Source organism: Lissotriton helveticus, chromosome 6 (genome assembly GCF_964261635.1).
Source record: "Lissotriton helveticus chromosome 6, aLisHel1.1, whole genome shotgun sequence".
Taxonomy (NCBI): Eukaryota; Metazoa; Chordata; class Amphibia; order Caudata; family Salamandridae; genus Lissotriton; species Lissotriton helveticus.
Window position 1 is genome coordinate 1,919,358,947 of NC_136067.1, and position 14,219 is coordinate 1,919,373,165.

At 48.2% G+C, this 14,219-nt stretch overlaps 1 protein-coding gene across 3 annotated transcripts in view; it reads left to right on the plus strand.

The window, feature by feature from the left end:
- Positions 1-14,219, plus strand: part of LOC144763879 (inositol-trisphosphate 3-kinase B-like) — a 292,849-nt gene that overhangs the window by 31,264 nt on the left and 247,366 nt on the right. Inside the window, exon 1 of one of the 3 annotated variants that reach the window (XM_078649873.1) lies at positions 10,896-11,130. The exons of the other annotated variants lie outside the window; for them this stretch is intronic. The gene's annotated coding sequence lies outside the window, so the exon portion shown is untranslated. Of the gene's footprint in view, positions 1-10,895; positions 11,131-14,219 lie in introns of those variants that run through there. 3 annotated transcript variants of the gene reach the window in all.

Genomic DNA, 14,219 nt, shown 5'->3' on the forward strand with positions numbered 1-14,219 from the left:
TTCTCCATGGGCCCCCGTTTCTGCCGTCCCTTACTGCTGACCAGCGCTGGTCCCGCCGTCTCCGTCCCTCTTCACAGGGCGGCCCACTTCATGCAGCAGCCGAGGACAGCGGTTGGGGGAAGGACCTCCCGGTCGCCCGCCGCCGGGCAGCTGTGCGCACACCTCTTCACGGATTTCCCCAGACCCCACCGCGTCAACGGGCCGCTGTTTCGCCGCGTCTCCAGGGCAGCAGCGCACCCTTCACCTCTGCCGGGAAGCACCGTGGTCCACAGTTCCTCCGCCTCCAGCCGGAGCTGCCGCCATCCTGGGGTTTCGGTCGCGATCCCCGACAAGGACCGTTCTGGCTCTCTACCCCGCCCTGGAGCATCCGCCGTCGTTCCAAAGTATGCCCCGGTAAAACCCGCTCCTATGGCAAGGTTCCCGGGCTCTCCGCCGGCGTTTTGGCGAGGTACGGCAGGATAAGTACGGGATCCGAGACGGAGCTCCGGGCTCACGCCGCCATCCCAGTCGGCGCCCAAACCACGCCCCCTTGCTTCACCTGGCCTCTTGCTGCAGATCTGGCTTAGGGTCCTAGGCTTTGAGAGCAGTGGCTCCCGTGCTTCACCCGGCCTCTTGCTGCAGATCTGGCCTAGGGTCATGTGCTTTGAGAGCAGTGGCTCCCGTGCTTCACCTGGCCTCTTGCTGCAGATCTGGCCTAGAGTCATGTGCTTTGAGAGCAGTGGCTCCCGTGCTTCACCCGGCCTCTTGCTGTAGATCTGGCCTAGGGTCGCGTGCTTTGAGAGCAGTGGCTCCCGTGCTTCACCTGGCCTCTTGCTGCAGATCTGGCCTAGGGTCCTAGGCTTTGAGAGCAGTGGCTCCCGTGCTTCACCTGGCCTCTTGCTGCAGATCTGGCATAGGGTCCTAGGCTTTGAGAGCAGTGGCTCCCGTGCTTCACCTGGCCTCTTGCTGCAGATCTGGCCTAGGGTCCTAGGCTTTGAGAGCAGTGGCTCCCGTGCTTCACATGGCCTCTTGCTGCAGATCTGGCATAGGGTCCTAGGCTCTGAGAGCAGTGGCTCCTGTGCTTTACCCGGCCTCTTGCTGCAGATCTGGCCCAGGCTCTGAGAGCAGTGACTCCTGTGCTTCACCTGGCTTCTTGCTGTAGATCTGGCCTAGGGTCCTAGGCTTAGAGAGCAGTGGCTCCCGTGCTTCACCTGGCCTCTTGCTGCAGATCTGGTCTAGGGTCCTAGGCTTTGAGAGCAGTGGCTCCCGTGCTTCACCTGGCCTCTTGCTGTAGATCTGGCCTAGGTTCTAAGAGCAGTGGCTTCCGTGCTTCACCTGGCCTCTTGCTGCAGATCTGGCCTATGCTCTAAGAGCAGTGACTCCCGTGCTTCACCTGGCCTCTTGCTGTAGATCTGGCCTAGGTTCTAAGAGCAGTGGCTTCCGTGCTTCACCTGGCCTCTTGCTGCAGATCTGGCCTAGGGTCCTAGGCTCTGAGAGCAATGGCTCCTGTGCTTCACCTGGCCTCTTGCTGCAGATCTGGCCTAGGGTCCTAGGCTTAGAGAGCAGTGGCTCCCGTGCTTCACCTGGCCTCTTGCTGCAGATCTGACCTAGGGTCCTAGGCTTTGAGAGCAGTGGCTCCTGTGGTTCACCCGGCCTCTTGCTGCAGATCTGACCTAGGGTCCTAGGCTTTGAGAGCAGTGGCTCCCGTGCTTCACTTGGCCTCTTTCTGCAGATCTGGTCTAGGATCCTAGGCTGTAAGAGCAGTGGCTCCCTTGCTTCACCCGGCCTCTTGCTGCAGATCTGGCCTAGGGTCCTAGGCTTTGAGAGCAGTGGCTCCCGTGGTTCACCTGGCCTCTTGCGCTAGATCTAGCCTAGGGTCCTAGGCTCTAAGAGCAGTGGCTCCTGTGGTTCACCTGGCCTCTTTCTGCAGATCTGGCCTAGGGTCCTAGGCTCTAAGAGCAGTGGCTCCTGTGGTTCACCTGTCCTCTTTCTGCAGATCTGGCCTAGGGTCCTAGGCTCTAAGAGCAGTGGCTCCCGTGCTTCACCCGGCCTCTTGCTGCAGATCTGGCCTAGGGTCCTAGGCTTTGAGAGCAGTGGCTCCTGTGCTTCATGCTGCAGTTCTGGCCTAGGGTCCTAGGCTTTGAGAGCAGTGGCTCCCGTGCTTCACCTGGCCTCTTTCTGCAGATCTGGTCTAGGGTCCTAGGCAATACGAGCAGTGGCTCCTGTGGTTCACCTGGCCTCTTTCTGCAGATCTGGCCTAGGATCCTAGGCTTTGAGAGCAGTGGCTCCCGTGCTTCACCTGGCCTCTTGCTGCAGATCTGGCCTAGGGTCCTAGGCTTTGAGAGCAGTGGCTCCTGTGCTTCATGCTGCAGTTCTGGCCTAGGGTCCTAGGCTTTGAGAGCAGTGGCTCCCGTGCTTCACCCGGCCTCTTGCTGTACATCTGGCCTAGGGTCGCGTGCTTTGAGAGCAGTGGCTCCCGTGCTTCACCTGGCCTCTTGCTGCAGATCTGGCCTAGGGTCCTAGGCTTAGAGAGCAGTGGCTCCTGTGCTTCACCTGGCCTCTTGCTGCAGATCTGGCATAGGGTCCTAGGCTTTGAAAGCAGTGGCTCCCGTGCTTCACCTGGCCTCTTGCTGCAGATCTGGCCTAGGGTCCTAGGCTGTTGCAGGGTTTCTGTACTCACACAGAACTGTGCACAGAGGAGTGGAACCTCGGCAAATTAGGGTGTCCCAAAACTTACCTTAGCAACCAACTCACCCCTTACCGAGCTAGCTACAGTGTCTCATTGGACATATCAAACTCCCAATGTTTAGACAAACCAGAACATGAACTTACAGTACCTCAGGGTACGTGGGACTCATGAACACTCTTTCGTTATATTTATCATTACAAACCAGAACATGGAGTAAAGAAGACACATGTGCATTTGAAATGTTTATTTACTAATGCCGTCTTCTCAGGCGCAGTATCTTAGATAATACAAGTATACTTATTATCAGTATCAAAATTATCAGCATAGTTACTAAGACATAAAAAGCGAATGGTGACAGCATGTTAACATGCTGTAATGAATAAGAGTTAACAACACTTATATCTCACCCTCCCTAACACATATATTATATTATTAGCTAAGAAGGTCTCTTTGGGTTGTTTTAGGGCGGGCCCATACCTTAGTGTCCTAGCATGAAGGAATCACATCAGCATACACCAGCTCTCTCTGCATGTGCACCGCATCAAGTGTGTTAACAATTCTCGTGCAAAGCAATATCAATCCCGCCTCAAGCCCAAGTTGGCAAAGGCTGCACTTGTGTTATGACTATGAAGGCGTGGAGATCAGACCTCATAACAATTCCATATCGTGTTGCTCCTGAAACTTCAGCACTCTCCGTGCAGACATGGTTTATTAAACAAAAACTGATATCAGAGCAATAACATATTATTCTCACATACACCACGGCAAACAACTAGGTTGAAAGCTAAGTCAACAATTAAGGGTCGTGTGCAGAAGTTGCAAGAAAGGAAAAATGGCGTTTAAATCTCAAATGTACCTATGCTAACTTAACACGATATAAGGATATATAGGAGCTATATAACACCCCCCCCATGATCCGAGAACGGAATAAATAAGACAACAGAAGTGCCATCACATGAGAGCAGAATCCAACAATAAATGAGCATGAATAAAAATTCAATTATAAAAACTAATGCTAAAAAATAGCCCACAATTATAATGTGGCTCAAGCCAATAGGCAAGCAAAAAATAAAATGTCTTGACCAAAAGTCAATAAAATCAAGGAAATGCTATTAATCAGCATGTCAATTCGAGGCATTGTTTATGATAAGACTGTATATGAAAAGTAAGCTGCAACAGCCTCCAGGAGGAAGTCACTGTCCTCATCCGAAAACAGTTCAGCCATCCAATTTAAAAGATGAAAGGAACATACGTGATCTCCCAGCACCGGATCCTCTATAACCATCAGAGGACAGCTCGGTGGGTTCTCAAGAAAACTTCGTTCCAAGAAATTTTGCGCTGCCGACAACACATCCCAGGGACCCATTAGTCCATGTGCCACCGCCAAGGCCATAATCCTTTCGTCAGAACAAACCAACTCGTGAGCAATGATAGGACTCATCAGTTGATCAAAATCGACGTCAGAAGATATCGGTCCGCAGAGACACAAATCAATGGCCCAAAGGAAATCACAGGTCAGGCAGCGAAATACAGGCTGGACACAGGTGAAATAAGAGAACCGAAAAGATAATCCAAACGCCGTGCTTAGAGTCGCCAACGGCAGTGTGCCATAATAATCAAGCATGCGGTTGCGAAACCGCGTCAGTAGCAGTTGAGCGTGGTCTTGCACAGGAAGGGCATCCATATTTAAAAAGGCAGAAAACCACGAAAGCGCCAGCCGCTAATGCAAGTAAAAACGGGAACCCTCCAAATAAGGATGAAAAAATAGAATGGAAGAAGGCAGGGATGACTCCAAAAATCTTCTCAAAGGAAGTCACGAGACCACCGCTAACAACTTTAAAAAAATGTGCTAGGCCCGTTGTGGAGGATGCGTTAAAGATAGAACGAACCATGGCTCCGAAATGCAAAGGCAAATCAGTATTTAAAAGAGCCTGAACCTCTGTACGCGTGTTAGCAATGTGAAGCACGAAAGTTTCACGGGCCGAGCTCAAGGCCACCTCTTTCTGGGACAATAGAGCTCTTATTCTAGCCATGCCGCTGAATTCTGCTCCCAAGGTCGGTATCTGTGGCCAAATGGAAGACTCCCTATGTTCACGTGTGGGAGGATAAAGAACATTTCTGCAGCAAATAACTCGCTCACTTACTGTTACTATGAAAGCTATACCTTTAATTAACCCACAACAGTTTTCATTATTGAGCATTAAATAACTACCATTCTCTAACAATTTAAACGTGGGGATGATAGCAGGAACTGGCGTGCCCTGTAAAACGCAAGCCATATTCGGTCGGTCCTTGTTACATGAACCGTGTAACTGTATGTGTCTGCACATTAAAGAATGATCTGGCGTCTCAGTACACTCATCCCCTGTTAGATAAACCTCCTGTTCATCCTTGAAACATCTGTATGTGTATGGGAGTGACCAGACCTCATGAAGAAAACCGCTACCTAAGGGTTCAAAACGACCTATTGGCACATATTTCATACAATTTGAAAACTTATATAAAGCAAAAGGCAGCGTTATTAAACCGTGGATAAGCCACGTAGCAGCAGTGGCTTCTGCCACAGAAAAAGGTAAAGATTCCAACCTTTCAATATGTAGCATAGAAAAGGAAGCATCACGCATTGAAAGCAAGCGTTGTTTGTCTGTCAAATTAAACGGTGCAAATAAAGAGGAAACGTTCATGTATCCCCAGGGAACTTTACCCATTTTCAGAGTCTGAAGTGTCCATGCAAACTGCATGATTGACCGTAATTGATTTTGACCATGGTATAATACTGACACTTCATCATGCACAATATCAACAACAGACGACACAATATTATCTAATGTGTAAATTCTAGAGGAAAGCACATTAATGCTATTGTCAACCACTGCAAGCACTTTCTCAAGATTCGCCTGATCAATAGCCCTAAGGCGTGAAGCAGCCTCAATCTGTGAGAGTTTCCAAATTTCATTGTAAACTCCATATAACCACCTTTTCGACCTGCCACTAGCTGGGCCTTTAATGAAATCATTCAAATCCACGTCTGCATTCAATTTGGAAAGGTGATACTTAACCGCAGGTAAAGTTGAATGTTTCAGCCAAGCTTGGCACAACTTGCCCACAGAGTAAGAGGTGACAGTATGACTCAAATCAAACCGGGGATCTGATCTAACAGTCTTAAAACCGTCAGTTATATTTAAAAATCTTTTTTGGCAAGAATCAGCACTACGGTGCCAAAGCAGCCAACCCTTGGGATTCATACTGGAAATGTTAAAGGAGGAATTAAGAAGCAGAGCCTGTATATCTTTAATGGACAATTGAGTAAAATTACTCCAATTCTCATATTCCTCCAACTCCGGGAAAGACGGGGTGTTTAACCTTTTAGATGTAGCCAATCCAAAGCATGTGGTCTGGGAAATGGTTTCATTTAAAAACAACATATGATTCGGGATGAGACATGCACGGTGCAAAGCCTCAGTGCCTCGTACCTGCCAGGCCCTTGAACCCCAAACCGATTTAAGGTCTATTGTTTCCTTCCATAACTCATAGCCCCACGTTGGGCGCCATGTTGCAGGGTTTCTGTACTCACACGGAACTGTGCACAGAGGAGTGGAACCTCGGCAAATTAGGGTGTCCCAAAACTTACCTTAGCAACCAACTCACCCCTTACCGAGCTAGCTACAGTGTCTCATTGGACATATCAAACTCCCAATGTTTAGACAAACCAGAACATGAACTTACAGTACCTCAGGGTACGTGGGACTCATGAACACTCTTTCGTTATATTTATCATTACAAACCAGAACATGGAGTAAAGAAGACACATGTGCATTTGAAATGTTTATTTACTAATGCCGTCTTCTCAGGCGCAGTATCTTAGATAATACAAGTATACTTATTATCAGTATCAAAATTATCAGCATAGTTACTAAGACATAAAAAGCGAATGGTGACAGCATGTTAACATGCTGTAATGAATAAGAGTTAACAACACTTATATCTCACCCTCCCTAACACATATATTATATTATTAGCTAAGAAGGTCTCTTTGGGTTGTTTTAGGGCGGGCCCATACCTTAGTGTCCTAGCATGAAGGAATCACATCAGCATACACCAGCTCTCTCTGCATGTGCACCGCATCAAGTGTGTTAACAATTCTCGTGCAAAGCAATATCAATCCCGCCTCAAGCCCAAGTTGGCAAAGGCTGCACTTGTGTTATGACTATGAAGGCGTGGAGATCAGACCTCATAACAATTCCATATCGTGTTGCTCCTGAAACTTCAGCACTCTCCGTGCAGACATGGTTTATTAAACAAAAACTGATATCAGAGCAATAACATATTATTCTCACATACACCACGGCAAACAACTAGGTTGAAAGCTAAGTCAACAATTAAGGGTCGTGTGCAGAAGTTGCAAGAAAGGAAAAATGGCGTTTAAATCTCAAATGTACCTATGCTAACTTAACACGATATAAGGATATATAGGAGCTATATAACAAGGCTTTGAGAGCAGTGGCTCCCGTGCTTCACCTGGCCTCTTGCTGCAGATCTGGCATAGGGTCCTAGGCTCTAAGAGCAATGGCTCCCGTGCTTCACTTGGCCTCTTGCTGCAGATCTGGCCTAGGGTCCTAGGCTTAGAGAGCAGTGGCTCCTGTGCTTCACCTGGCCTCTTGCTGCAGATCTGGCATAGGGTCCTAGGCTTTGAAAGCAGTGGCTCCCGTGCTTCACCTGGCCTCTTGCTGCAGATCTGACCTAGGGTCCTAGGCTTTGAGAGCAGTGGCTCCCGTGCTTCACCTGGCCTCTTGCTGCAGATCTGGCATAGGGTCCTAGGCTTTGAGAGCAGTGGCTCCCGTGCTTCACCCGGGCTCTTGCTGTACATCTGGCCTAGGGTCGCGTGCTTTGAGAGCAGTGGCTCCCGTGCTTCACCCGGCCTCTTGCTGCAGATCTGGCCTAGGGTCCTAGGCTTTGAGAGCAGTGGCTCCCGTGGTTCACCTGGCCTCTTGCGCTAGATCTAGCCTAGGGTCCTAGGCTCTAAGAGCAGTGGCTCCTGTGGTTCACCTGGCCTCTTTCTGCAGATCTGGCCTAGGGTCCTAGGCTTTGAGAGCAGTGGCTCCCGTGCTTCACCTGGCCTCTTTCTGCAGATCTGGTCTAGGGTCCTAGGCTCTGCTTCACCCGGCCTCTTGCTGCAGATCTGGTCTAGGGTCCTAGGCAATACGAGCAGTGGCTCCCGTGCTTCACCCGGCCTCTTGCAGCAGATCTGGCCTAGGGTCCTAGGCTTTGAGAGCAGTGGCTCCTGTGCTTCATGCTGCAGATCTGGCCTTGGGTCCTAGGCTTTGAGAGCAGTGGCTCTGTGCTTCACCCGGCCTCATGCTGCAGATCTGGCCTAGGGTCCTAGGCTCTGAGAGCAGTGGCTCCTGTGCTTCACCCGGCCTCTTGCTGCAGATCTGGCCTAGGCTCTAAGAGCAGTGGCTCCTGTGGTTCACCTGGCCGCTTTCTGCATATCTGGCCTGGGGTCCTAGGCTTAGAGAGCAGCTTGCAAGAAATAGGGTGCTTTAGATTTCCTGCAAGAACTTGGAGGGTAGAGAACCCCAATGGGTCCTTTCTCTGACGTTCAAGCAGCACTTGGCAAGTGGTGCATGCCAGCACCCGAGATCATTAGAAATGTACTCCATGTGGGATTAATGGTAAAAAATGGTTAAAAAAATGTATAGAGCTGAAACCTCTATCTTCCACACATTGTCTTGCATCTCTGCACTGTCCAAAGTTAAGCCTGCATATAATTTCTTAAACCATTTCACAGGAGAGCCCTTGAACGTCGCCTCAGCTGGGCCTAGACCGAGGCTGGAGCTAATCATTTATTTATTTATAAAGTTTTATATAGCACAAACAAGATCCCGAAAGATATCGGAGCGCTTTACAGTGGGTTGGAAGAGAGGACAAAAATAAAATTTATACAGCAATTGTGAAAATACAATAAACAGTAAACAGTGGTACACGTATAGAGTATAATATTATGCAGAAGAGACGATCCGTGACTGTTCGCTTTGCCATGGAGATAGAAACCAAGAACAACCACCTTCTGAGTGCCTCCACCCCCTATGGTAAGAATTTGCTCATTAGGAATCTTTTGGCTTCCAGTTTGAAGGCCCTCGTCTTTGCATTGATCCGCCCTGTCCATCTCCTGTGTTGAACCCCGGGGCAGAGATAGCTCCCATTGGGAGGCCAAGAGGCCCGAGGGGCCCACTGAGCCCTGAATATTGCAGTATTTTATCATTCAAAACCAGCAGAGGGCCTCTTCTCTTCCTTGCACTGAGGCCCGTGACCCAGTGGCTTTGCTACTGTTGAGAACCCATAGTTTCTCTGCATGTTCCTGGATTGAAAGCAGTACAAAAGGGGATGGTGATGGACGGAGCATCTGAACCAATCAAACACTCGCACCCAGTCAACAGATGTGGGTTGAATCCATCACCGTTCTTTAGCCCACTCTGCCACCCCAGTTCAGACATGGCCATATGCAAATCAGTCTGACCCTGTGCCTCATAGGAACAGTCCAGCCCGAACTGCCAAGACCGGAAACAAGCTTCCTAGGACCGGTTTCTGGCATTACAGCCGTCTTCAGTCTGGCTTGCTTGAATCCAGTGGCAAAGTGAGCAAGGGACTCAACGTTTGACCATACCCTGCCAACTTATGGCGACAAAGCGGTACAAAAGGGGGTGGTGATGGACGGAGCATCTGAACCAATCAAACACTCACACCCAGTCAACAGATCTGGGTTGAATCCATCACCGTTGAATGCATGCAGCTCTTCAAAGTGGTGCATGGAATTGCAGAGTCATGCTTAAAACTTCCTATTCCCACCCCAAATGAGTTTATCTTTTTTAGCTTCGGGAAGAAGGCAAGCGGAAAAGGGGTGGGGTGCAAGTTTAAAGCCCCCAGCCCTCGCGGCCGTGCTGCTCGGTTTCTGCAGGGTGCTCCGTGCTGTGTGTTGTCGCTGTTCCTACGGGTAGTATTGTATCCGGGTCCCCTCCTATCTGGGCAGTCCTGTACTCTCCAACTCAAGTGCGCACTTCCCGACCGAACGCTCGTCCCGTTCCTGCCCTCATGGCGGCGCTGCCCTTTTAACCCCTGCAGGCCTTCTACCTCCACCCAGCTGCTGGAATGTGGGATGGCCTCTCCCTATGCTGTGCTCTGCACGAGCAGTGGGTGGAGGTTTCCTGTTGACGACAAACTAAAGCAACACAAATAACCCCGCTACGAAATCTTGTGGCCTCGCCTTCTTTTCATTTGCGGCTTTTTTTCTTTTTACGCTTCTATTTTGAAAAACTGTTGTCGCAAGTTCATTGATTCCGTGGAGTTTTTGATTAATTGTTGGTGCGCCTAACTAGAAGTACTCCCCAGGGATTTAAAAAATCCTCATTCGTCCTTGTTTATTCAGCAAAACTTTTTTTATTTTTTTATTTTTCATGTTTCATTTCTCGACCACTATCGCCAGTTTTAAGTCTGGTCTGACACAGCAGCTGTCTTAAAGTCTTATTGTTACCAGCTCTTTAAAATATGCACAGTGAGCTTTACTTTTAACCCAGACATTCCTACTACCGTATTTTTGTCTTCCAAGAAGTATTTCTTAGAATGCAGGCCTGACTTGCATCTAAAAACACACTCAATCCTCATGTGTACCGTAAGCCATTATTTTTACTTTGTTCCAGCAGTAGCCGAACCAGTATGTCCGGATTTTAGTGCTACAAACGGCCTTGGTACACGTGACAGGCGCTTGTGAATGGCTGCATGCCAGGCAGCCATACCCCAGCAGAGCGTGCAGTCTATAGACGTGCAAGAGGGAGGGCGCCAGGGGGTCTCCGAGGGGCGTCGGTCACGGGTCTCTTTCATGGCCGGTCATTTCATAGTCCTGATTTGAAATGTGCTTTTGCAACGACAGGCTCAAACAACCCCGTCTTTCTGAGCCACCAGCTGCTGGTGTCTGGGCTCGGACAGGCTTGAAGTCTTTAACGTTTGGAGGCGTGGCCACCAGTTGAAATGTTTGACATCCCAGTAAATGGCCCTGGGGCACGCCCCCTTTATTCCTTTAAACGTGCCCTTCAGACATTTCACATAATCTTGGCAAAGCTTCAAAAAGAGTGCTTAGGAAAAGCCCTTGCGTAGTTTGTACACGTCAGTGCGCTTATAAAAACGGCACAGGGAATTCCAGCTGTATTTCTCCTCAAGTGTTTTAGTGGAAGGATATAGTCGATCATTCTCGCAAGTTTATGCTTCTTTCAGGGTATTTCTGGTATCGGAACGCGCCTGCTATTAGATGCTAATTAATGAAGGAATAAATTGCTCAGTTCCCTTGGTCCTTTCTGGCAGCAGCCTCCTGCCTCTGCGTGATCACAGAAATCCCTGATGAGTTGAAATATCCTCGGCTCTAACAGCACTTGGTACCTTGTGTGACCTTATGGCAGAATGTTACTTATCTGGTGAGTAGTCCGTGTTGGTACACAATTTATTTCTGAATGGACGGCGTTCCTGGCCATGCTGAGGTCTGCCCCAGACAGGCTATGTATGCATAGTACTACTTTTTTGTGCCTCGGCATTTGTGTAGCTCATAGTACCAGTGTGAAGGGTTAAACGCATTTTCACACAATTTTCCTCATTTAAGAGTTGACTTGGGGGCTGTTTATGGGGTTCTATATGGATATTTTCGCCCCAGGGTCCCCCTAAAAATTAAAATAAATCTTTTCTGGTGGCTCCTGCCAGAGTTCTTCTGTGGTCACTGGAGATTGCTGTCCTTGTATCAAAAGGTTGAAACTTGGGAAAACCGAAAAATATTTAGGCCTCCCACCCAAGTCATCCCCGGTGTTTTCAACTGTTGCGACTCAAACGCTGAACAAGTGTCCCGCCCCCTTCTTGAATGCATGCGTTTTATTGGCTAGTATTTCTGCAGTGATCTCTTTTCGCGCAGACCTGTGGCAGGACCAAAAGGGCAACTTTTTGTGGGGAAATAACCCTTCCATTGGTTTTTGTGGCTTTCAAATACCCCCCCCCCCACATCCACCCCACACACACACACACACACACACCTCAAATCCTCCTGAAGAAAATCCAATTAGTCTGTTTGGTTGCAGCCACTGGATGGTCCTGCAACATCTTTCTCCCCCTTGGTCTTTGATTGTGTTCGGTGCCTTGTTAGTTAATGCCTTAATCTTTCACGCTGCACCAGTGGTTCCCGTGCTAACCAACGATGCAGCTTCCAGTAGGGAGCCCCTTCCACATTTGGTCCTAGTTAGTCACTGCATATCTTACTTGGATGTATCTAAAAATGATCTAGGTGAAGTTCAATTCCTTAGCTTAATTGCTTGAACGACCTCATCCAGTATCTCCCCCAGAAATCCCCTACTTATAAAACGCCTATCGGGTCACACTTCCTACATTCGGATAGTCCAGCGACGTCTCGCATGTCGGTTCTTCCCCAAAGTGGGTTTTCTTGGGTTACTTAACTTTTACCTCCCATGTAGGAGTTTGCTGTTTCCTCTACTTTGACAACTACTTAAGTAGGATTTAGCATCACAGCCATACTCTTCCTCCACACCTAGAGTGTAAATATCCGACTCCTTCCATTCTGTATCTGTCCAGGTGCAGTGAGTTCATCCTGTGCCTTAGTGCTCCCTTCACCCACCAGGAATTTGCCGATCCATAGTAGTTCTGTAAGTTAGGGAGAGAAACTCCACCATTGTAAACCCTTTGGTATATTGTGGTCTGAAAAATCCGATACACCTCTCCTTTCAACAAGCAAGTGCTCAACTTCTCTTTATGAAACCCCCCCAAAAACACCTTGGTTGGACTTTCCCCACCTTTTTGAGGAACATATTTTAGGCATGTTTATTCCAGAGTACTGTAATGTAAGAGGGGCATGGAGATTTCAGATATTCTAGTTATGTTTAATTGCCTGTTTTTTCTGAAAATCATCTGACCTGTGAAGTTCCTGTGGGGTTTATTGACTTGGAGTGCAGACCCCCTTCCTTTGAGTAGGGAGGAGCAGGGACTTGTCTTATAAAACCTGAAGAGAGTTGTTTGTCTGTCCCTCCCTGACAAATGCACCATTTTCTGATCATGCCCTGGGGCTCCCGCTGCACGATTCTTTCACGGATTACCAATTCGAATATAGAAAAGCTTGCCTGCAGTAGGGTGTTGTCTTTAGTGGTTGGAGTGGTATGGTTTTCTTTGATCTTTCGGCATTAGCCATGGGTTTTGCCGTGGCTAATGTCCGGTACATTTTTAAACCCATCGAAGTAGCTAGACCCTCTAGCTACACATGTGAAAAAGTGGTTCTGCCACTCAAAGAAATCAAAAATTATCTTTATACAATTGTCTCTCCAACCGGATGAGAACAGTCACCAAATGCAAAAGCGAATTACAACTTTTATCCAAACCAAACCACAAAACTCTTGTATTATTTCACACAATATATTTATCTATATATCAGTATTTTGAAAGGAGAGTATACATTCTTTTAAGTACATATATTTCAATACACACAAAACAGTTCTTCTGCAATAACATGTAATACTTGAGTGAGCACAAACATTTAAATATTTACATGTCAAGACACATTACACAAAATACATGGACATATACTACAAATAAAAATTATATCTGAAGCAGTGTGAAGTTTAGAAAAAAGAGATATCAGCCCAGTGAGCGAATAGTCAAATTATTTCTTTGTTATCCTGGGCGATTATCAACACTTGTCAATAAAGCTTTGACGTTTCGACCCCTGTAAAATGTGCGATATTAGAACCGTCTTGGTGGGGTCTTCCTCGGGACTGACTAGTAGATCTGTGTGTAGCCTTAGTAGGGCTTCCACCCTATCTATTGGTCGTAGACCTGTAGTCCTAGTCGCGTGCTACTAGTGATCAGGTCACTTCAACAAGGATACATCTTGTATGCCATTCCTCTGGCGTCTGGCGCACCGGGCTCCATGGGGATTCTCAATCAAAAAGGTGGCTCCAAGGGGCCTTATGCGACTAGTTTAATTATTATTTGTTTTTGTAAAGAAACACAAGTAGTTTTCCCTACAAGAAGATTGCTATTTAAAATCGATTTTTCACACAAACAACGCACAATAGGTCTGAACTGCAAATAAAGATGTTTCCACCAGTTACCACTTTATTTTAGTGCCCATTTACCTGCCCACCCTCTCCACCGCTCAGACATTTCTGCTTCTTCACCTGCCCTCTCCACCTCTCAGGCATTTCTGCTCCATCACCTGCCCTCTCCACCCCTTGGGCATTTCTGCTCCATCACCTACCCTCTCCACAGCTCAGGCATTTCTACTCCATCACCTACCCTCTCCACCTCTCAGGCATTTCTGCTCCATCCCCTACCCTCTCCACCGCTCACGCATTTCTGCTCCCATCACCTACCCTCTCCACCGCTCAGGCGATTCTACTCCGTCACCTGCCCTCTCCACCGCTCAGGCATTTCTGCTCCGTCACCTGCCCTCTATACCGCTCAGGCATTTCTGCTCCATCACCTACCCTCTTCCCCGCTCGGGCATTTCTGCTCC